A 21607-nucleotide genomic window follows, 5' to 3' on the forward strand; every position below is an offset into this window, starting at 1 on the left:
GATGAGAAGAAGCCAATAAACTAGGATTGTTTCTCTGCTGTCCTGTGTCTTTTTCCAAAGGAAACATCATATCCTGTTCATGCCAAACACATTTCACTTAGCGCATCATACACAGCACCAAAGTTTTTCTGAAGGTTTTTAAGAAAAATAGTTTTGTTACATTTTGCTTCAGGGGCAGAGAAGGGCATGGTGGCCTGGTGAGTTCTTTCCTGAGAGGGTGACAGAGAAAAAACTTCTACTTTCACTAGGAAACACCAGAGCGCTCTTGAGCTGTGTTTCGCGGGTCCCCTCAGGCTGAGTCCTCTCGGCTGGCAGCTGCGGTCCATCAATTTTATGAGCTTGTTAGTTTTGATATCGCCAACTCCCTCTTGCTGCTCCTGTGTCAGGCTTAGAAATCCAGTACGGTGGGAGTGGAAATGCAGGGATCGAGTAGGGGGTAGCAGCTTGATGGGACCCAGCTTGTGCAGTGGACCAGCGGGACAGAGGCACATTTGGAGCTGAGGTAAACATGCATCTTAGCCAGGCATGGTGATACAGACCTGGAATATCAGCACTCAGTAGGCTGAGGCATGATTCATGACATGCATACATACACACGTGTAGCACACATACATACACGTAACCTACATTTGCACACATGTAGAATGCATACATACATGTAGCATGCATACACACATGTATACATACAAGAGCAATAGGAGTACAAAGGTAATGGCTTAAACAATTTTGACACAGAAATGTGTAGCTTAAACTAGCCTGTTCCAGTTACCAATAGAATTAGTAAAGAAGAAGGTACTAATATTCTCTCCCTCTCCCTCTTCCTCTCCCTCTCTCTGTAAGTTAATTCCTCTCTGATGTTCTAATCTCCTCTCTTCTTCCCCATAAGCAACCAGCACAGAACCGTGGCTGCCTTTATATTATTTACATAAACAGTAATTACTGTGCATATAGGTCTACAACTTCCTACACCCACACTGCATTTTTCATGTCTCTGCATGTTGATACATGCAGTGTGAGGCTGGAGAGGTAGCTCAGCAGTTAAGAGCGCTGGCTGCCCTTCCAAAGGACCCAAGTTCAATTCCCAGCACCACGTGGCATCTCACAACTATCTATAACTCCACTTCAGGGCCTCTTCTGGTCTCTGGGGGCACTGCACACATGTGATACACAGACATGCATACAGAAAGACATTAAATTAAAAATTTTAAAGGTATATGTGGCATTAACAGATTTGCTTAGCTGGCTGGGTGGTATCTGCCAGGCCAGTATATCACATTCTATTTATTCCTCCATTGTCAAAATTCAGATCGTCTCTAGTGTTTTATTGTTATAGCGAATGTAGTACAGAGACTCCTTTCTTGAGTTTCTTTGTGTGCGTCTCTCTAATCCTGGGGAATAAACCCAGGGCTTCCTGTATATAAGAGCATGCTCTACCAATGAGGCATCATCGGGGTTGCTCAAGACGTGTATTTATTGGGCTGAGGGGCACACACATTTCAAAGCTGCCAGGTTCATTTCCCCTGTACATTCCTTTCAACAGTAGATACAGCTTCCAGCCCAGCCCAGCCCAGCACATTGACATTATTAGATTATTTACACTCTTATGCTCAGCCTCAAAGACTCCAAGTTCTGTTCACTCTTCTGCCTCATTATCAATCTCCATAGAGACGTAAGTCTGTGGAAATGTTCGGTGTTTTGAAGAGGCTTTCCACATTCACTATATCTTGAATACCTTCCACATCAGGACTCTACCTTGTGCTCTTCGGGCACATCACTCTGTATGGCTGTGCCATGCCAGGCTAACCAATATTTCTTCATTGGACACGTCCACTTCTGCTTCCAAGAGTCTGCCATTACAGGCTACTCCAGTACAGGGTAAGAAGATAGATTTTTTAGAGACAAGCCCTGGCTTTCTCTTAGACCCCCTACCCCCTCTCTGCAACCCTAAACAAGTCTCTCAGAGGAAAACACGACTCTCATCCCCACACCAGGGTCTCATAGCTCCGCAGTGTGGCTGAAAACTGAACCTCTGAAGCTGCTACTGTGTGAATCCTGCTTCACACTGAGTAGCTGTGCGATCTCAGGGAGTTTTGAAAAAAACTGCTCTCTACCTCAGCTTCCCAGTATGTAAAATCATGGGTGCTGAAAACCAAGACTTCCCTTAACGTTGTTAAATGACCACAGTAAAACAAATGGTCCTCGCACAGCTGAGGCCCTGATACGGAAGAATAAGTCAGAGTTGCTGTTTGCATGCTATTGGAGTGTAGTTGAAATAAAATTGAATTTGGGTACCAAACAGGATCTTTATAATTAATTCCAGCTTGCCCAGATGGGGAAAACAAAACCCACAGGAGCTGGGATTTGGCCTGTGGTTCCCACAGCTGGTTTCTGTCAGTTTAAGGAGTAGAAATGAACCAAGGACCAGCTGGTTCATAAGGGCCAGTATGTGAGTCATAAGGACCACATAAATAGGCAGGAATGCATACCCAGAAGTACCATCCATCCACAGGCCTCCTTTACACTCCCAGTGTGTTCCCAGCGGGGCCTCACATCATCTGTCAGCCAACAAACACTAAGCTGGATGCCGATGTGCTCAGGGCACAAGATAGGTGCTACTCCCGGTGCCCGGACTCCGCCGCCAAGCCTGGGAGCCAGTGCTGAGACGCACTGTGTTATCCTTCTGCTCCTGGTAGAAAACTGGATCCTGCTGCCAGGCCAGCCTGTCTTAAATTCCCTTTAGAGACCGTAGCCACTAATAAATCAACAGCTCTAATTGTCTGTCAGCAACTTCTCAGGGGGCGGTGGAGGGCTGATGCTCAGAAGCAGGCAACACTTTCTGACTCAGACGCCCTGTACCTAATCCTAGATATTCCTCTCACCTAGGGCAAGCCGAGGCACACCTAACCTCTAAGCCTTCGCCAGGCCCAACAGCCAGTGTTGGCAGTAAGAAGGCCCTCTGTCAGGGCCCGTCAAGAGTCCAGAAGCTTTCTCCGATGCCTTTGACTCACTTTGGACCAGTCTCACAAGGTATTTTCCAAAACATAATGAATACAGTTGGGGGGGGGCGCAAATCACCTTCTTTTCCAGAAAAAACAGCCATGTTTAGTGTTCTGGTTAGTTTTATGTCAACTTATCTGAGAAGAGGAAACCTCAATTGAAAAAAAAAATGCCTGCATAAGATCAGGCTGCAAGCAAGCCTGTAGAGCATTTTCTTCATTAGTGATTGGTGGGGGAGAGCCCAGCACATTGTGGGAGATGCTGTTCCTGGGCTGGGGGTCCTGGGTTCTATAGCAAAGCAGGCTGAGCCAGCCAAGGGGAGCAAGCCAGTAACCAGTACCCCTCCATGGGCTCTGCATCAGCTCCTGCCTCCAGGTTTCTGCCCTGTTTGAGTTCCTGTCCTGACTTCCTCAATGACGGACTATGGTGTGGAAGTGTAAGTCGAATAAACCATTTCACCCCCAACTTGCTTTTGGTCATGGTGTTTTGTCACAGCAATGGTAACCCTGACTAGGACATTTAGGAATAATGGCCAATGACTGAGATCCCAGGAGCATCTTCCCAACTCACCACAGCGATCTAGACAATCTAGGAGAGAGTTCTAGAAAGCTGTAATTATGACACATAAACCTGCCTGCACCGTCCTTTATGACATGATAGTAATAGGTCTTAGAATCCATGATGTCATACATTAAGAACTCCACAGTCTGCAGACGGCTCAGCAGGTAGAGTACTCACCGAGAATACCTGATAACCTGAGCTGACCCCAGGATCACAGGGTAGGAAGATAGCACAGACTCTCCTGTGATGTCCACATGTGTGCTCTCCCACTGGGTGTGTGTGTGTGTGTGTGTGTGTGTGTGTGTGTGTGTGTGTGTCTCAATCTCTTTCTTGCACACACACATGTATACAACTACCCCATATAACAATAATAATAATAATTTCTAAAGTCCCCCTTCTGACCTTTTTGGTGAAATATGGATATGGATTATATGTGTTATTTACTTCTTACCTCCCGTTCTCTTCTCAGATCCTTCTCCCTCTCTATTGAGATCCATTTTTACAATTCAAAGTCAATCACTAAAAATACAGGAAATGAGTAAAATGCTTAATGTGTCCAATTAATTTCTTAGTGTTTTTTTTTTTTTTAAAAAAAAAAAACAACCAACAGTGGGACTTGTATTTGTAGGGCTAGAGTGATCGCTCAGTGGTTAGAGCACTCGCTGTTCTTGCGGAGGACTGGAGTTGGTTCCCGGCATCTATTTCAGAGGGCTCGAAACCTCCTGTAACTCCAGCTCTAGATCTAATACCCTCACCTGTTCCCCAATGGCACCTGTACACTTGTCACACACACACACACACACACACACACACACACACACACACACACGTAAGCATACTAACTCTTTGAAAGAGAGCTGCATCTGAGAAAGGGGAGAGACTGTGACTTAGGGAAGATGGGGTGTGTTTCTGGGTCTGCATGTGAGAGGCCAGAACAGCAAAGGGCAGAGAATGGACAGGAAACTAGCCTGGAGGGAAGAGAGACTCGGACTCACCTGAATGAAGAGAGAGTAGACTGAGGTGAAGAAAGAGGAGGAGGTGAGCAGGGCAACTTGTCATCTAGTGTTTTACCCTGAGGAGACTGGGACAGACTTGTGGGGGACAGGGAATTGTAGGGGACATGAAACTGTGGGGACATGGAACTGTGGGGGACATGGAACTGTGGGGGACAGGGAACTGTGGGGGACAGGGAACTGTGGGGAACGGGAAGCAGGCTTGCAGCTGCTCTGTAACAAGTACAGAAAAGGAGGAAGGTGGCTTGTGGACTCCTGCAATCAGGCTTTGCCCATCAGAACACAAGTCTGGAAGAGTAACCTCACCACACAGCCCCATAATCAGCTGGGAGGGTGGATACATTAGACATGATGGTAGATTACAGCGGCCACAATTCCATTCAGAATCAGAGAGCTCAGTTCTCCTTCTAGAACCTAGTTAAGCCCAAGGGACTAGCAGAACATGGTAGAAGCCACATTCCATGGCTTGTGATGGTGCTGCGCCTGTTCTCTGGGGAAGGCCAGCTGCAGGTGAAACAAGTACTACCCTGAGATGACGAGGCTGGACTGCCACATAGGGCAATGTGCTCAGCCCCTGCTCAGAGCAGCCTTACACTACCTTGCTGAGGCACCAGATACGTGAGTGATGCTGTCTGGAGCTCTTCACCCCATGTGCCAGTTACCACTACAGTGACTGGACTCTTGCTCTGTATGGGGCTGTGGTCCTGTAATCTCAGTTTCCCCCAAGGTAAAGCAAGAGGATCACAAGTTCAGGGCCAACCCCAGACAGGAGGCAAGATTGGATTTCAAAACAAACAAGCAAACACCATCAAAACAACAACCAAAGAGCTGTAGTCTTGGGGCCGGAGAAATGACTCACAACTAAGAGACCTGATTAGTTTTCCCGGATCCAGGTTCAGTTTCCAGCACCCACATGGCAGCTAACAACCACCAGTAACTCCCATTCCATAGTTTCTGATGCCCTCTTCTGGCTTCTCTGGGTACTGCATGCATGTGGTGCATAGACGTAAACCCATCCATACACATGAAATCAAAGTAAGTAAAATCTCAAAAAGTATTTTTTTTAAAGCAGCAGTCTTGTATCACATGGTGAGAACACCTCAGGTGAATTTGTCTGGATTGAGGCCCACGAAATAGAAATAACCAAAAGGGGGTTGCTTTAAACCACTAAATTTTGGGCTAATTTTCTAAGTAGCAGCCCATTACTAGATCATGTCACGTCCCTGGAGCTGAAAATCCATCCTATGTCCCATCACTGCCACACTGAATAAATATCTCATAAAAATGTGTCTTTATGTGCCTCAAAAGACACACGCAGAGAAGGCCAGAGGAGTGCTGCTTGAGTAACAAGACCCATGAGAAACAACCCCAAGGCAGACAAGAGGAAGACTTCCTGCCTGCTAGACCCAGCTGGGGAGAATCAGAAAGGCTGTTTATGATCTAATCATGGCTGTGCATGAACGAGGAAGTCACCCATTGCCACAGACTAGTGCCCACTGGAAAGAGTGGCATCCACTGCCCACCTCCCTCCTTCCACCTCCCTGCGCCCGTGGTCGCCAGCCCTGCTCCTCACCTCACTCATGCATATTTTTACAACTACCACAGGCCTGCATTATGTGGACACTGTGTTGGATGAAAGAAGAGAGAGAAAACGGGAAGAGGAGAGAGAATAAGAGGCACAGAGGAAGCAAGGGGCATCCTGGCTAGTCCCTGTCAGCTTGCCACAGCTGAGCAGAGGAACCTCAACCAGACTGTCCTGTGGGCAAGTCTGGGAGGCATTTTGTTGGTGAAATGATTGGTGTGGGTTCTCAGACCACCTTGGGTAATGCCATCCCTGGGTTGGTGGTTCTGGGTTGTACAAGAAAGCCGTCTGAGTAAGCCATGAGGAGCAAGCCAGTACTCAGCACTCCTCTAAGGTCTCTGCTTCAGTTCCTGCCTCCAGATTCCTGCCTTGAGTTCCTGCCTTGGCTTTCCTCAGTGAAGGACTGAGATCCATGAGATGAAATAAACCCTTCCTCCCCAAGTTGTTTTTACTCATCCTGGTGGTTTGAATGAGAATAGCCCCATTGACTCATATATGTGAATGCTTGGTCCTCAGTTAGTGGAACCGTTTGGGGAGGATTAGGAGGTGTGACCTTGTCGGAAGTGTGTTGCTGGGTGTGGACTTTGAGGTTTCAGAAGCCTGTGCTAGGCTCAGACTGGCTCTCTTTGCCAGCAACTTGCAGAATCTGATGTGTGTGTGTGAGAGAGAGAGCTCCAGCACCATGCCTGCCCACCACCACGCTCTCCACCATGACGTTCATGAACTAACCCTCTGAAACTGTCATCAAACCTCCAACTAAACACTTTCTTCTGTAAGTTGCCTTGGTCATTGTGTTTCTTCACAGCAATCGCTCAGTGACGAAGACACGCATGGTGTGATCACAGTGACAGACAGCAAGCAACACAGGACAGGAGGGCACCTAGGCAACAGATCCGTGAAACAGGTAACAGCTTTACAACCTGGTTAGTCCCGTCTCCAGTGCGCGCTGCTTTTGTGCAGGTCACACAGGTTGCCTTTCTCTGGCCTCCTACCTTTTCTACACCATGGTAGAGAAAAGCCCTTGTTGACAGAGTGTTCAGGATCCAGCAAAAGATGCCTGATACATAAAGACATAAACAAAAGGTGATTTTAAAAAAAAAAGCAGTATGAGCAAAGATTTTTCTTTAAACAATATCTAAGAAACAGGAATGAGGTCTGTGGAGCATGGACCTGGTTTTTCTGTAACTCTTTATTTTCATTTCAATACAATTTTAAAAAATAGCAAGAGGTTGAATCAAGCCAAAGAGACAAACCCCCAGAGAGGTCATTTCTGAAGCCACCTTTGAGGTGACTTTGAGCAGATGTGTATCTCCCACCTGCCTGCCTGTCGTCGGGTTGGAACCGGCCTCTTGGGTGCTGAGATGCATGAAAGTGTTGAGATGTGCTGGGAGAGTGCGAGAAACCATCTGTAAAGCCCGACTTAGTGGCACACATCTTTAATTCCAGGACTCCAGAGGCAGAGGCAGGAGGATCTCTGTGAGTTCGAGGACAACCTGGTTAAAAGAAAGAATGAAAGGAAAGAAGGAAGGAAGGAAAGAAGGAAGGAAGGAAGGGGGAGGAAAGGGAGGGAGGGAAGGATAGAGGGAGAGGAGAAGGAGAGAGGGAAGAAAAAGAAAGCCTCTCTGATGCCTTCCCCATGGAGCGCCCCCCCCACCCCCCCACCCCCCCCCACCCCCCACCCCCCACCCCCGGCAACCAAAGCCTGAAGTCTGAGGCAGCAAAATGCATCCTCAGATTAATGTCCCTTCCCCTGCGACCTGTGACTGCCATTACAGCGAGGAGTGAGCTCAAGGCACCATGTAGCCCCATTTAATAATTAATGGTGCAGAATCATGAAAAGGAAGGCGGGAGGTGAAGAAGAATCACGAGGGCACTGGGAGCCAGCCAGCCTATGCCGGTGAAGGGAAAAGAAGCCCGTGTGGAACAATTCTGCAGTACCGGCTCTGACCTCCAGGCGGCGGGCTCCGTGGACCCCAGAGGGAAGGAGGAAGGGTTAGAATAAGCGTCAACTTAACTGTTGTTATTAATAAACCCGTTATAGATGTGTAACTAGTAACTCGTGGAGGGAGGAAGGTTTCCAACTCGAAAAGGCTGAGAAACAGCCCCTGCGTGAGCATGGCTTCCGAACAAAGGGAAGATTCACTTGTGGGACTTTATCGAAACCGATGGAGGGCGTAACTCACCTTCACAAGTCTCTTAACGCCGTGTGGGAGAGGGGATGGGGTTCCTGAAAGTTTTACTGTGTGAGGATTTTGTTTAATGCTAAGGCATAGGGAGATAGGAAGTGATAACTATCAAAGCTAGTTGGAATATTGCCAAAATGTCACATCCTTTTAGCAAAGAGCTTAGTCATTTTAATCACTTAAATTAGGTCTAACGAGGTTTATTTAAAGTCCTTAGCCATGTCTTCAATCCTTATCATACAGCAAAGGGTTCTGACTAACTAATTTAAGATTACTTTTCTGTTTTCCAAACAAGGTGAGTTCAGGGCTACCTGATTCTGGGTAATTCTGTATGAGTAATTCCGCACTACCCCACCAGAGGGAGCCAAAAGACTGCTTTAGAATGTTTCACCGGCTTTCCTAAGACCCGCCTCAAATCCATTCAGCTGCCCTCCTTCCAGCCCCATTTCCTCCACTCCCACCCAAGACATTTGAAAATCCAGTTGGAGAAACAGCTCTAGAAATGCAAATTCCGTATTTTCTTACTTTGACCATAGACATTAACAAATAATACTGCAATATTTAAGCGTGAATGCTGTCTTATTAGTAAGAAATAATTAAAAAGCTCTTGCCTTAGGAACAACGTGAAATTGTAGACAAATCGTGAGGACTAAATCCAGTCAAGAAATTAGCCTGTGGTGGCCGACGTCTTTAATCCCAGCACTCAGGAGGTAGAGGCAGGCGGATCTCTGAGTTCAAGGCCAGCCTGTTCTTACAGAGAGAGTTCCAGGACAGCCAGGGCTACACAGAGAAACCCTGTCTCAAAACAAAACAAAACAAAACAAAACAAAACAAACAAACAAACAAACAAACAAACAGGAAGGAAGGAAGGAAACTATCCCGAGGATGTTTCCTCACATTGTTCCTGAACAACATTCTAAATGCTAGTTTAATTTAGGGACACTTGACTGTGGGCTTCTCTTCTTGCCACAGGATAGGACCAGCTACGAATTCGAAGCTGCCCAAACACATCTCTCCCTTCTCATCTTACTTCAAGCACACAAGGCTGTCTATCCTATGTCCCTGGGCACATGCTGGGGGACATTCTATGCCCAGAATCAGTTGGGGAAGTGGCATATGAATGCAGCCGAATTCCCCAAATGCCCCCCTTGTTTTCGATCCCCACCCTTGTTTATCTAACCTCAACCTGGGCAATGGAACCTTCTTGAAGACCCTTCACTCTAAGCTACTGTAGCTCCAGCTCCACTACATGACTGTTCTAACTCTGCCTTCCTTCCAAGAATTCTCACTGTCTTGTGAAAAGAATTTTGCTTTAGAACTCAAAGAGGGGGAAAAAAAACCCACCCAAACATTAAGTGACCCAATTACTGAGATGAGTAGGTTTCTCAGATGAACAAATGGACCCTCTACTTATCTGTGCTAGTCAGAATTTTACTCAGCATTTTGATGGGATACATGTCATTTGGCCATCTTATTAGAGAAGCACACACTGCAGAGTAGACATGAAAATGTCTTAGAGGACCAAGGACACTTTTATTTCTTAACTCATAACTCTAGGCAATGGTTTCTCAGAAAGGACACCACATACATAAGCAACAAGAGAAAAACCAGGCAAAACTCAGCCACACTCAAACTGTGTGTGTTCCCAAAAAGTAAAAAGCAAGCCGGGCGGTGGTGGCGCACGCCTTTAATCCCAGCACGTGGGAGGCAGAGGCAGGCAGATCTCTGTGAGTTCGAGGCCAGCCTGGGCTACAGAGTGAGATCCAGGAAAGGCACCAAAGATACACAGAGAAACCTTGTCTTGAAAAACCAAAAGAAAAAAAAAGTAAAAAAGCAAGCTGCATAAGGTGAGGGGGATCTTTATATATAAGATCAGTGGCTCACTAATACATAGCTTAATTTTCAAGTGTCTGTCTGACTGTCGCAACAGCTATTTCTCCCTTGCTGTGAGCAAATGCCTGCCAAGAAGCAGATTGGGGGGGGGGAGGATTTACTTGGCTCACAGTCCAAGAGACGACAGTCCTTCATGGCAGAGAAAAGATGGTGGAGAAGGGATGTGGCTGGGATGTCTGGCATCTCCTTGAGCCAGAAGACAGAGAAGGGCAATACCTGTGATAAGCTGCCATTCTCCTATCTCCCTTTTTATTCTTTCAGAGATCCCAGCCTGGTGATGGTGCCACCCACAGTCGGGGCAGGTCTGATCCATTTGGTTAATCTGCAAAAGCCTTTGAAGGCACACCCAAAGACGTGCCCCATTCACAGCCTAGGCATATCCAATCAGGACGGCTATCTAAACTAATCCCTATGCTGTATGAATAGATGTCTCAAGTTCATATTCAAATGGCCAATCGATACAGAAGATGCTCACCATCATGAGCCATGCAGAAATGCAGATGGCCCATTATGAGTGACGCCTTCACACCATCACAACAGGGTGGGGCCTACTAAGAAAAGAGTTAACAGGATACTGGGCTGGAGAAACTCTGGGAGAAACACCAGCTGCACAAGTGAATTGTGATACACACCTGTGACCTCAGGACAGAGACCTGTAGATTCCTGAGGCTCACTGGCCAGCTAGTCTAGCCAATCAGAGAACTCCTGGCTCAAGGAGAGACCCTGATTCAAAAACTAAAGCAGAGAATGATAGAGGAAGGAATATACTCAAAGTCAACCTTTGACCTGAATACAAAAACATGCGCACACACACACACACACACACACACACACACACACACTCACACACACATGATGAATATGTGAAAAAAATAAAAAAGATTTAAACCAGGCATATTAGTGGACAGCTGTAATTCAAATACTCTGAAGGCTCAAGGATTAGTTCAAGGCCAACCTGGACTACTCAGAAAAGCCTTGTCTCAGAAAGGCATGAAGGATTGACTCACAGAACAGCTGAGGAATTTTCTGATATGAAGTTTTGCTTTAATGATAAATCGGGGAGGAAGTCAGTCCTCAACAAAGGAGGCAAAGTTTTCTGCATGTATTTACGAACACTGCTCCTGTATTTCTGATCTTTGGGCAGTTTCTATCAGAGGCCCATATACATTAAAAGTCAGTTTAAATTACCTAATTTCTGACATCTCGATGACAACGACAACAACAGGAGTAAGCTGGCAACAGTGTATCTTCTTGCGGGGCTCATGAGATGGCATCTGAAGTAAAGGAGCTGGGTGTCCGGTTTCTGGAAACTAGTTAGGAAGCAACACACGTGAAATAATTTGAGAGTGTTCAACAAATGTCAGTGTTGATGCAGAAGGCAAGCTTAGGGTTTCATTTTACCTCCACTGCATGAGAGTCCCGGAAGGAGAGAACCACAACTGGAAATAAAAAAGAGTCAGAGTGATGACCCAGAGACGGCCTTTCTCAAGAATTCAGCCCAGCCTGCTTCATAAGGAGGGCACAGAGTGTACACCACCCAAGCAAGGCTGGTACGGTGCCAACGAGGCCAGAGGCAGAAGCAGCCAGGAAACTGGCCTCATTACAGGACAGCCATCCCCCACAACAGATGTAGCCCCACCCAAACAAGAGAGTTTGGGGCCTCAAAGGGGCCAGGTGGCACCTAGGACAGTGATGCCATCGGGGTCTGGGAACAGGCATCTTCAATCTGCTCAGTCAGGAATGTGAGGACTTCTTGTTTCCTTTTGCCAGGCTTCCTTTTGGTGGGGAGAAGATGCAGACAGAACATATGCTCTGTGAGGCTTAACACAGCTGAACGGAATGGTGATCTCTGACTGGAAGACCTCCAGACCTCCAAGGTGCCCAGGTCTTCTTGGCTCCCTCGTGGGTCAGCCCCGAAGGTGCATCCCATGCATCTATTCCCTTCAACTCTAAATGAGCTTAATAATAAACCGCATCGACTTTTGCTGAGTGGGTAGATGTGTGTCCAGAGCTTATTCTTGGTGTCTGGATATGGACCTGTGTTAGTAGTGATGACAATGGCCTTGCTAGTAGTGTTTCAATCCCTCCCCCTGGACTTTCTAGTCTTCTCCTCCTTGAAGTAACATCTAGGCATCTCTCATTATGGTTTGGACCTTAGATGTCTCCCTAAAGCATGTGTGATAAAGATTTGGTCCCCAAGGAAGTACTATTGGAGATGGTGGACCCACTAAGAAATGAGGTCTAGTGGAAGGAAGTTTGGTCATTAGGGAGCACTTGAACCCAGCTCCTTCTTTTGGTTTCAGCTTTCTAGCTTTCATAATTCGTAGCCACTTCCTAGCTACATGACCGTGCATGCGCTGTCCCAGCAGTCAGGCAAAATAATATAGTCACCCCAGGGCCTTACATCCTGTGTAATTTGTGCACTACATGGTCAGGGTGGTCACGTAATCCATGCCATGTGCATGTGTAAACCCATATGCGCATGCGAGTGCGGGGTGGGGCGTGAGGATGGGCTGGGAGAGACCTATAAAAGCAGATTCCACCAGTTCGGAGCTATTCATTTTCAGTAGGCCTATTGCATGTTCCTCCTTTCCCTCCCCCAATAAAACTCTTGTAGTGGGTTTTGTTGTACCTCGTGTTCCCTCCTGCCCAGGAAATAGTGCTGCAAATAAATAACACTAGCCACAGCCAGTTGAGAAGCTTCCTCTGTCACACACCCTGACATGGCACCCCGAGCCACCACCTACCCAAAGCAATGGGGTCAGCCAACCATGAACTGAGGCTCCTGAAATCATGAACCAGCAAGAACTTTCCTCTTTTTAAGTTGTTCGCAGTGACATTAAGCTAACACATCTTGTCTGGGATGTAAATTGAGAAAAGCTCAGATACACATGTGAAGAAATGCTCCATACACCATTGTCTTGACGACCATTCAAACGGCTGCTTGAAACTTTCTGGAAATTCACAGACTTGGGTCAGTAAACTCAGGGATTCAGCTTTCAGACTGGAGTGTACAGTCACATCACTTATACTCTACCCTATCGGGGAGAAGCAGGAAATTGAGGGAGCAGTTTGTACCACACTGCAGCTCAGCCTCCTAGTCCCACTAACAGCCAGAGCCTTCTCCCACTTCTGCAGCTCAAGGCTGACAGGTAAACCATTTGCATCCAAGTTCAGAATAATGCCCTCTTAATATGTTCACACCTAATCAACTCCGGTGTGAATTGGCTAGGTTGCAGGGGGTAATTAAAGGTGCTGATAGAAAACAAGTTGCTAATCAGCTCAACATAATATGGGGTAATGTGATTAAATTGCTAGCAATCCATGGAATCAGCTTAATGATCAAAGGAATTTATTTGGGAGTAAACTCACGACCACAGGAGATTTATCGTAGGGCCCGGGAAAGCTGAGCTATGTCCCGCACTGAATGGATTGGTCCAAGATCTCAGCATTAAAATCATGAGGTAGCCAAGAGAGGAACAGCTTAAGTGCATTCCAGGTCTTAAGGTCTCTGGTGGCCACGCCCCAGGGGCAGGTACCTCAAGGTCATAGGCAGATAGATGTAACAGCTACAGTTGCCTCTCTAGGGGTGGGGCTTCAGGGCATGGCTCAAACACCCACCCACTACAATGGTGTGTTCCTCGTAGCACTGTGCAGGGAGAGGTCTTAGAACAGAGTAGGGAGACACAGGAGATGTGACTGGGAAAGGTAGTCAGAAGGATGTGCTGTCACTAGCTTTGGTGACAGAAGAGGGTCTATCTTAATCTCTTCCTGCCGCTGTAACAACATGCCTCAAACTGAGTAACTTATAAGAAAAAAACAAAACCCAAATTTGTTTTTCACAATTCTGGAGGTGGAAAATGGAAGATCAAGTCACTAGCAGACTTGGATGGTCATTGGGTTTCTGAGACAATGTCGTCCTGCTGTACCTTTACACGGTTGAAGAGCAGGTTCAAATGCTGCTGTCCTCATTTCCTGTCTTCCAGCCAGCGTAGCCTCTGACCCAGGAAGTGATGGCAGGGTTCACTGTTTTAGCTTTAGGAAGTCTGGACTTCAGTACAGAGGTTTCCTTTAGTCTTTCTTGCAGAAGGAAATGACTAAGCACAAGTGTCTTAGAAACTTCAGGGGCCTTGTGTGTCTGCTCCAAACAGAGCCCAGGCTTCCTGCTCAGGGGAGAGTAAACCCTAGGAAATGCTGTGGGAAACATGTTGGCATTACAATTGCTCATGTTGTGACTCAGAATTCACACTCCTAGGTCCACATTGGAAAATCTCTGCACATGCTCACCCATCGACATGGACGAGAATACTCGCAGTGCCTGTGTCTACAGCGGTCTGAACAGGAAACATCCGTCTCCTTTCTGAGATGCCATCAACTCCATCTGGGCCCGAAGACAGTGAAGTCCCTGACTGTCACCCGGAAGTAGACCTGGGTGGACAGTTCTTGTCCTTAATAGATTGTGTCCTTCACCCAAACTTTCTCACAGTGCTGCTTACATTGAATAGTCAAAGAAATCTAGAAAGAATTCAAGTACTATTAAGATACTGTAAGACCGTCCTTTAGAAGCTTTCCCCACACTGCACACACACACACACAGTGGGGGCGGGGAGGCGGATGGAATAGAACAAGCACAAACCCCAGGCAGGAAGGATGAGAAGGCAAAATCCCCTTGCTTTATTATGCAGGTGGCCAACGGTTTAGAAGGACTTGGGTCCAGGAGACTTTATCTTCAGCACCAAGGCCAGCGCACCTGGCTTCCACTTTCCCCTCCTCACGCCTAGGACATTCTACAAAGCCAGGGCTTTTTGCCAAAGAAACTCATTTTCCTAACTTACGAATCTGGCTTCATTAATTAATCTTCCCAACGTGGTCGTCGGTGCCAGCAGGATATGTCCTCTACGAAAGATGAAATGATCAATTTATTGGCGAGTCCCCTGGCGTGTGTGCACTGGAACACACCGAATGGGCTGTGTTGGCGGAGTTCTGCTGAGGTCACTCCTTTGGGCCAGCCCCTCTTTACATAATGAGGCAGTTAAGAGCACCTCTTGCTTCTAGTCCTGTTGAGGAGTGATTTCTGTGTAAGAGCGAGGGAAGGAGGGACCAAAGTGTTCAGGGCTCTGATTTTCTGAGGTTTCTTTTTCCAAAGAGCTTCTCCTGAAGGTTTATACATAACTCTTGATTCTAACAAACGGTAACGCTCTACCAAAGATGGACATTCCTAAAGAAGAGAGAAAAAGGTCCCATGAGGGGACAGATCAGGCATTAGTTTTTTCTTCGTAGATTAAGAAACTGGGCCCCCCAAAATTCCTGTTGGCCCCAATAATACAACGAGTCACTGACCATGGTAAACAGAATAGCCAGATTCCCAGAGAATATCCTCCCACCCCCCTCCCCGCGCCACAATAAAACTGGTCCTTTTTCGGCAAAGTACATAGACACACTACTGTCTCCGGGGGTCACAGTTCTTCACCCCTTGTTCCAGTCCAATTGTTGGAAAAGAGAGTTAGAAAATGGAAAATGGGATGGATGTCAGCAGGGAGGTGAGGCTATGGATTGCTGCGGCGTTTGGACTTCCAGTTTTAGAAGTTGAAAACACACTCTGCGATCGCTGAATGACACCCCTAGCCCGCGGCACAGCTCCTGGCCTCGACGGGGGTCCATACAATCTCAGGGCATGCAGCTGCCCCCTTTCGTTCGAGGATCGCCAGCCGGAGAGAGCTCAGGGCCAAACTGAGAAGAACCAGGGTGGTCGCGGTGGCGGCAGCAGCACCCGCGCCAGAGACGCCCTGAGCGCACTGCCCAGAAAGAGGCCACTTCACTCCGGTGGGCTGCTGCTGCCAGTCCCGGGAAGCGTGGGCAGCCAGGGAGCCCTGGGGCCAGGCTCCAAGACCTGAGCCTGGACAGTAAGTAGTACAGGGAAGAGGGCCAGGGCTCCCTAACCCCTCCCGAAGCGCATCAGGGCGCGCGTCCATCTGATGAGAATGTTTCTTCCTCTGGTTAGAATGACAATAGCTTTCGAGTTATTCACTATGAGAAAAAAATTTTAGTCCTCAAAGAAAAAAAGCGAGAGTCGCACTGTAATTGTGAGTGGTAACAAATGCAGACTTCGGGTGCCGTCCTCTGCAGCATGTAAGACAGTAAAAAATGTGTCTGGTCTAAGCGAACCCCCTCCCCAAGCCCATTGTGAAGTCAATCGCTAACAAAGGGGATTTGTGAATATTCAACACCGAGGCTTTCAGTTGTATTTTTCCGGAATCGTTGACTTGACTTTTTTTTTTTTTAATTTAATGGGCAAATACCTGTTTTAAGTTTTTAAAGAACATGGCAATCGTCCGCGAGCGACCATATAATTTGATTTGCCAGGCAATCTGCAGAGCGATCGCACATCATTTATAATGTTCATTGAGCATTTTGCCTAATTGTGTCTGTCTCTGAAAGGGCAGCGCACCCCCTCCCGACCACGAGCGGCACAAGTGGCGACATTCCCATGGAGCGGCCGCGCCGCAGCTTGCCATATTCAGCCCGGGCTGCCCGGACGTGTGCTGCTGGCCCCGGCGACCGAGAGCCTGACACTAATAGCTCGCGGCTCAGGTACGTGCGGGCGCCACATTCAATTCACAACCGGCCACGCTTGCAGGTGTCGCCTTTTGAAACCGCCTTTCAGGCGGCCGCTGTTCACTTCTGGCTGCGCCGCGGGTTTTGTGGCAGCGCAAGAATGGGGCTGATTATTCCCGTGCCCACATGCAGCCCCCCACACGTCCACACCCCCGGCAGACTTCGGCCTTCCCGGAGCCAAAAAGCCATTTAATTAGTTCTGGGACAGCGGAGAGCCCGTGTGGGCGACAAAGCCCCGCTCCCCAGGTAACCCCGGTTTCCCGCGGGCCCGGGAGGGGGCGCACGGCGCTAGAGCACTGGCCTGGGCCGCTCTCTCAATTCCTCCTCGCCACGGTGCCTTTGCCCTCTAGACAACTCGCTCCAGCCCATGACTCGCCCCGCCCAGCTTGGTGGTTTTAGCCTACGTCTGCCAAAAGCCCCAAAGCTGCCAGATCTCGGACGCAGTGCCTCCTTCCCACCTGCCTCTGAAGCCTGAACAGCCTGGGAGAGACAGGCTCTCGATGTTATCCTTGTGACTCCTCCGTATCACATTGCCTAGAGACACTGGGACACTTTTCACTCCTCCACCTCTGCGTTTCAGCCTGTGCCTCCTCTGCTAAGTCCGGGGAGGCTGCTGGGCCCAATGGGTGGCCTAAGACCGACTCTCAGCCGCCGGTAACCGTGCCCACTTGGCAACTGTGGTTCCAGCGCCAGTGTCTGCTCAAAACACTAATTAATAGGCCGGACTAGGCAACCTGAGCCACAGGTACCGCAGATGCTTGTGCTCAGGATCCGGGCTGCCCAGAGTGTGGATCGCGCCCCACCATTTGGCTGCACTGGGGTCCAGCACACCAAGGAGCTAGGGGAACAGTGGAGATGCGGCAATACTGGGCCGGATGCAGGCGATGTACCTTTCGGGGAGGAGTGGGCGTTGGCCACCGGGCCGGGGTGAGGGTCCCGCACCGCCCGATCGCCTGATTTCCGCGAGCGTCTGAACACCGCGGCACCCCATTCGTTCCACTCGCTGCGCTCTGTGAACCGACGTCGGGCGGGCAGGAGGCCCGGCTGGGGGAGGGCCGGGTGGTCCCCACTCCCCGCCCCCGCCCCGTCGGCCTCACCCCAGCACATGTGTTGCGATTCCCACGGACTGGCGTGCTCTGCGGCTGGAGGCCCGGGTGCCCGGGGCCCCGGAGACGTGGAGGACACAGAGGGGTTTGTACACACGGTGACCTCCGCGCTCTGACTCTGAAAGGGCCTGAAAGGAGCCGTTTATGGTGCATTACCAGTCAAGGGCTCAGGTACCAGCGCCTTGTGTCGGGAAGCCCAGGCGGCCGCCTGTGCTGCAGGTGTCCGCTGTACAGTACGCTCGCCCAGGGGGTGGGGGGAGGGCCGCCCGCCTCGCCGGCCACTCGCGCTTAGGCAGGCCTGGGCTGCAGGCGGAGGCTGGGCCTAGGAGAAAAAAGCCACTGAGCAGTGGCAGCGGCAGCAGCCAGAAAGCAGTGGGAGGGGATTTGAGCTTCTGTCTTGCTGGGATGAGAGGAGAGGGAGACCACAGGCTGGAATCTCAGGAAGGGAGTTAGTGCTGTGTTTGGGAAAGAGACACTTTTGACCTTGCTTAGACTTCCGGCTGCCTGCCTGGACTAAACTTGAACTCTTGTTCATCTTTCTCGCTGTGCTAAGATGGGCCTCCGCCCCGGCGCGGCGCGTTCGACAGCTGTACTTAAGCAGTCAGGAGTCCTTTCTACGGTGTCTTTCGCCGGCCCAGAACAAACTGAAGGAGGTTCATTAGCTACAGCAAAGGTTGTAGTGACCCATAGTGGGTCGCTCCTGTGCCCCTTGGTGCCTTCAACGACCTCAGAGGCCAGGAACCCATCCCTTGGATTTGACTTCTAAAGCAAACTTCAAAATGCTTTCTTCTCTTAGCAAGGGGATTATAGATGGTGTTTATTTCCTAGGTTACAAAGCCCCCCCCCTCCGCCCCAAGCTTTTACGTGGTTCCGTATTTTTTTTAAAATTTACACACAAAAATACTGCTGTGGCAATAAGATACCTTAATAAAAAATTGAAGTGTCTAACCACTTCCAGGGCTAGTGTGAAAAGAGGAAAAGTTAAAGTAAATTTGAAGTGCCTGAAGAAAACCAACAAAGATTCTAGAAGGTTCCATACTGTGTTTGGTTTTATCTGGAGATGTCCTTTTCCTTATTGAGGTCACCACCGTCGTCCCTTTCGTGTGTTTTAGGGTTGTATTCTGACTGAGTAGAACTGAGTAATTTTCTTAACACACTGCAAGTGGACCCCTTTCTGGAGAAGATGATTGTGTGTGTGGAAGGGTTGTTTGAGAGGGGAATAAAGGGATAGAGTAGAATCTCTACAGGGTGAAAGGCAGTCTTTAAAAGGGGAAGAGCAGTTACCCCTGCCCCATCACTTCCCAACTGTTTGTCTCAAACACATTCCGGGAAGCAGCTGCTCCTCTTTGTGTCTCCCTTGGGTCCTCAGCACTACACTGTGGCTCACAACCTCGCATTGAAACTTCGGCTAACCCCTTTCATGAGTGACTTCCTTGTCCCCAAATTAAAGCACAACTCACAAACTATCCTTCCTGAAATTACAGAAGCAGGTTTGCTATTCATCCCCACCCCGAAGGCAGATTCTTCATTCCCATCTTCCTTGTGTCTCTCATCTCCTAGTCTCACACTCAGTAAGTCACAAACTCAACTCTCCCTGCAGGAATATGGCTTCAACCTACCTGGGCACACAATCACCCTCAGAAACACAGTCATAGTTTCTTGGCTCCTTTGATTCAGTCTCCTGATTGGCCTCCATGGTGACATCATCTTACTTCCCTTGACTCTCCACATTGCAGCCTAAGGATGTTTCCTTAATGGCAAGCTCAACCACACTGCTCTCCTCTTCGATGCTTTCTTGCCCCTGACCATTCTCTTTGGTTCGGCCACAACACTGAAGTTGGTATCCAGGGCCTCCCCCATAGTAGGCAAGCACTGTTCCACTGAGTTACATCCCCAACCCGATTCCCTGGTGACTTCTACATTATGAACATGTGCTGCTTAGTGCTACTGTGCTAATGAATTACATATATCGTGAAGAATGCATGAGGCATGCACATTTTAAAAGAATTGGATAAAAATATGGATGATAGATCTCATAATTTCTTCCAACTGGTGTTTATCTGCTCCAGAAATGGCTAGCTGATGTGATGTGAACCTTCATACCGCAACTCCTAAGGATTTCCTTGCCCTAGACTAAAGGTGTTCCTCCTCGATCTTCATTTCTTAATCAAGTTCTGTCTGCCTTCAGTTGTCATGATAATCATTGCCTGTCTGTTCCAGGTTTACCTCTCCCACTGCTCTCTGTAAACTCTATGGCAAAAAGCTGCTTCGTCTATTCCTCTGTTACGGATACTCATCACAGCTGCCAACACGGAACGGTCACTCCATACACGTGTGCTGTGCTTCTCCTCCAAGACAGCCGTGCTTCCTGTAAAAAGTAGAGAGAACTGGCTCCTAGGAAAGCAACAGAACTAAAGATGTGTGAGGCAATGAGAAGAGGTACAGGTGAAGAGGAGAGTGTGGAGGCATTTTTTCAGATCATGGCATGCTAACTAGGACAGCCATGTGACTATTATATGAAACAGCTTTCTAGAAATCAAGATAGCACTCTATGTCTTAGAAAGGCTGAACAAAACTAGATAGGGACCAGAGACTTGGCACCTGAGTGATCCTGGACACACTAGGTCCTTTTGTATAATAGTGCTCATCTGTCTTCCAGAGATGACTTCCAATGGTTGGTTCACAATGACTGCTCCAACTCCTTCCCTTGCCTTAGCACCAACAGTGAAAACTGAGAAATAGACAACACAAGGTCAGTCCTTCTTCTTCAAAGGCTGACCCAAATGTGAACTCATATCTGCTCACAACCTCTGAGATTTTTGGGTCCACTCTAGACTATAAGTGTGGTTTAGCAAGTGTGGTTTTTATTATGGGTGACTATGTACTAAACTGAAACTCTAGGCTTCTATTACTGAAGGAAGGAGAGGGTGGAGACCAGGGGAGGGTGTTCATTTCTGCCAAACTTGCTACCTTTTCTTTCCCAAGGCCTCCATATTCTCTACTCTGATTCTAATAGATCTGTGTCTCATGTCATAGTCTCTTTGAATATTTAAGGACTTCATGTTGGTAGCCACTAGAAGAATTCAAAATAGTACACACAGGTACAGTATGTTATACAGTGACACAGGGTAAAGAATTCCATTTGCAACACACAGGTATGCCAGGTCAGGAGATTCTGTAATGGCTGTCCCCAAATCTCAGTGGCTTAACACAACCACAGTTTCCATATAGTCCAGGCTACCTATTCTGTGAAATGTTGAGGGAGACCTCTGACCATCATAGTCATCTGGGGTCCCCAAACTTACAGCTGTGTTTCCACAACCATTTCAGAAGAGGGAATCAGAGGAGACCAGCTGTATACTGGTCCTTGAGGCTTCCTTCCTCCCAAAGGGACATGCCACTTCCATTCATTTTTAAAATGAGTCTGAGTGGCTCATATGACTGCATCTCATCTTAAAGGGGTCAGCAGAGGACATATTCTCTTCTGGAAGAAGTTAACTCTGCCACACTGTCTTCCACAATCATGTGAAAGCAGAAGAGCTTTGGGTTAACTTCTAGTCAACTTCCAGTAACTTTTCAAAGCATCCATAAAGTACTCCAAGCCTGTTCTGCTCCAGAGGGAAAGTGCTATCTACATACTGGAGATACCAAAAGCCA

General features: G+C 48.2%; 1 long non-coding RNA gene across 1 annotated transcript; it reads left to right on the plus strand.

The window, feature by feature from the left end:
* The first annotated feature begins 1669 nt into the window (after positions 1–1669).
* LOC131911525 (uncharacterized) lies at positions 1670–12218 on the plus strand. Its single transcript, XR_009379384.1, has 4 exons — positions 1670–1875; positions 2884–3027; positions 6959–7057; positions 12000–12218. It is a non-coding gene; the product is annotated as an uncharacterized LOC131911525 (long non-coding RNA).
* The last annotated feature ends 9389 nt before the right edge of the window (positions 12219–21607 follow it).

Source organism: Peromyscus eremicus, chromosome 5 (assembly GCF_949786415.1).
Source record: "Peromyscus eremicus chromosome 5, PerEre_H2_v1, whole genome shotgun sequence".
Taxonomy (NCBI): Eukaryota; Metazoa; Chordata; class Mammalia; order Rodentia; family Cricetidae; genus Peromyscus; species Peromyscus eremicus.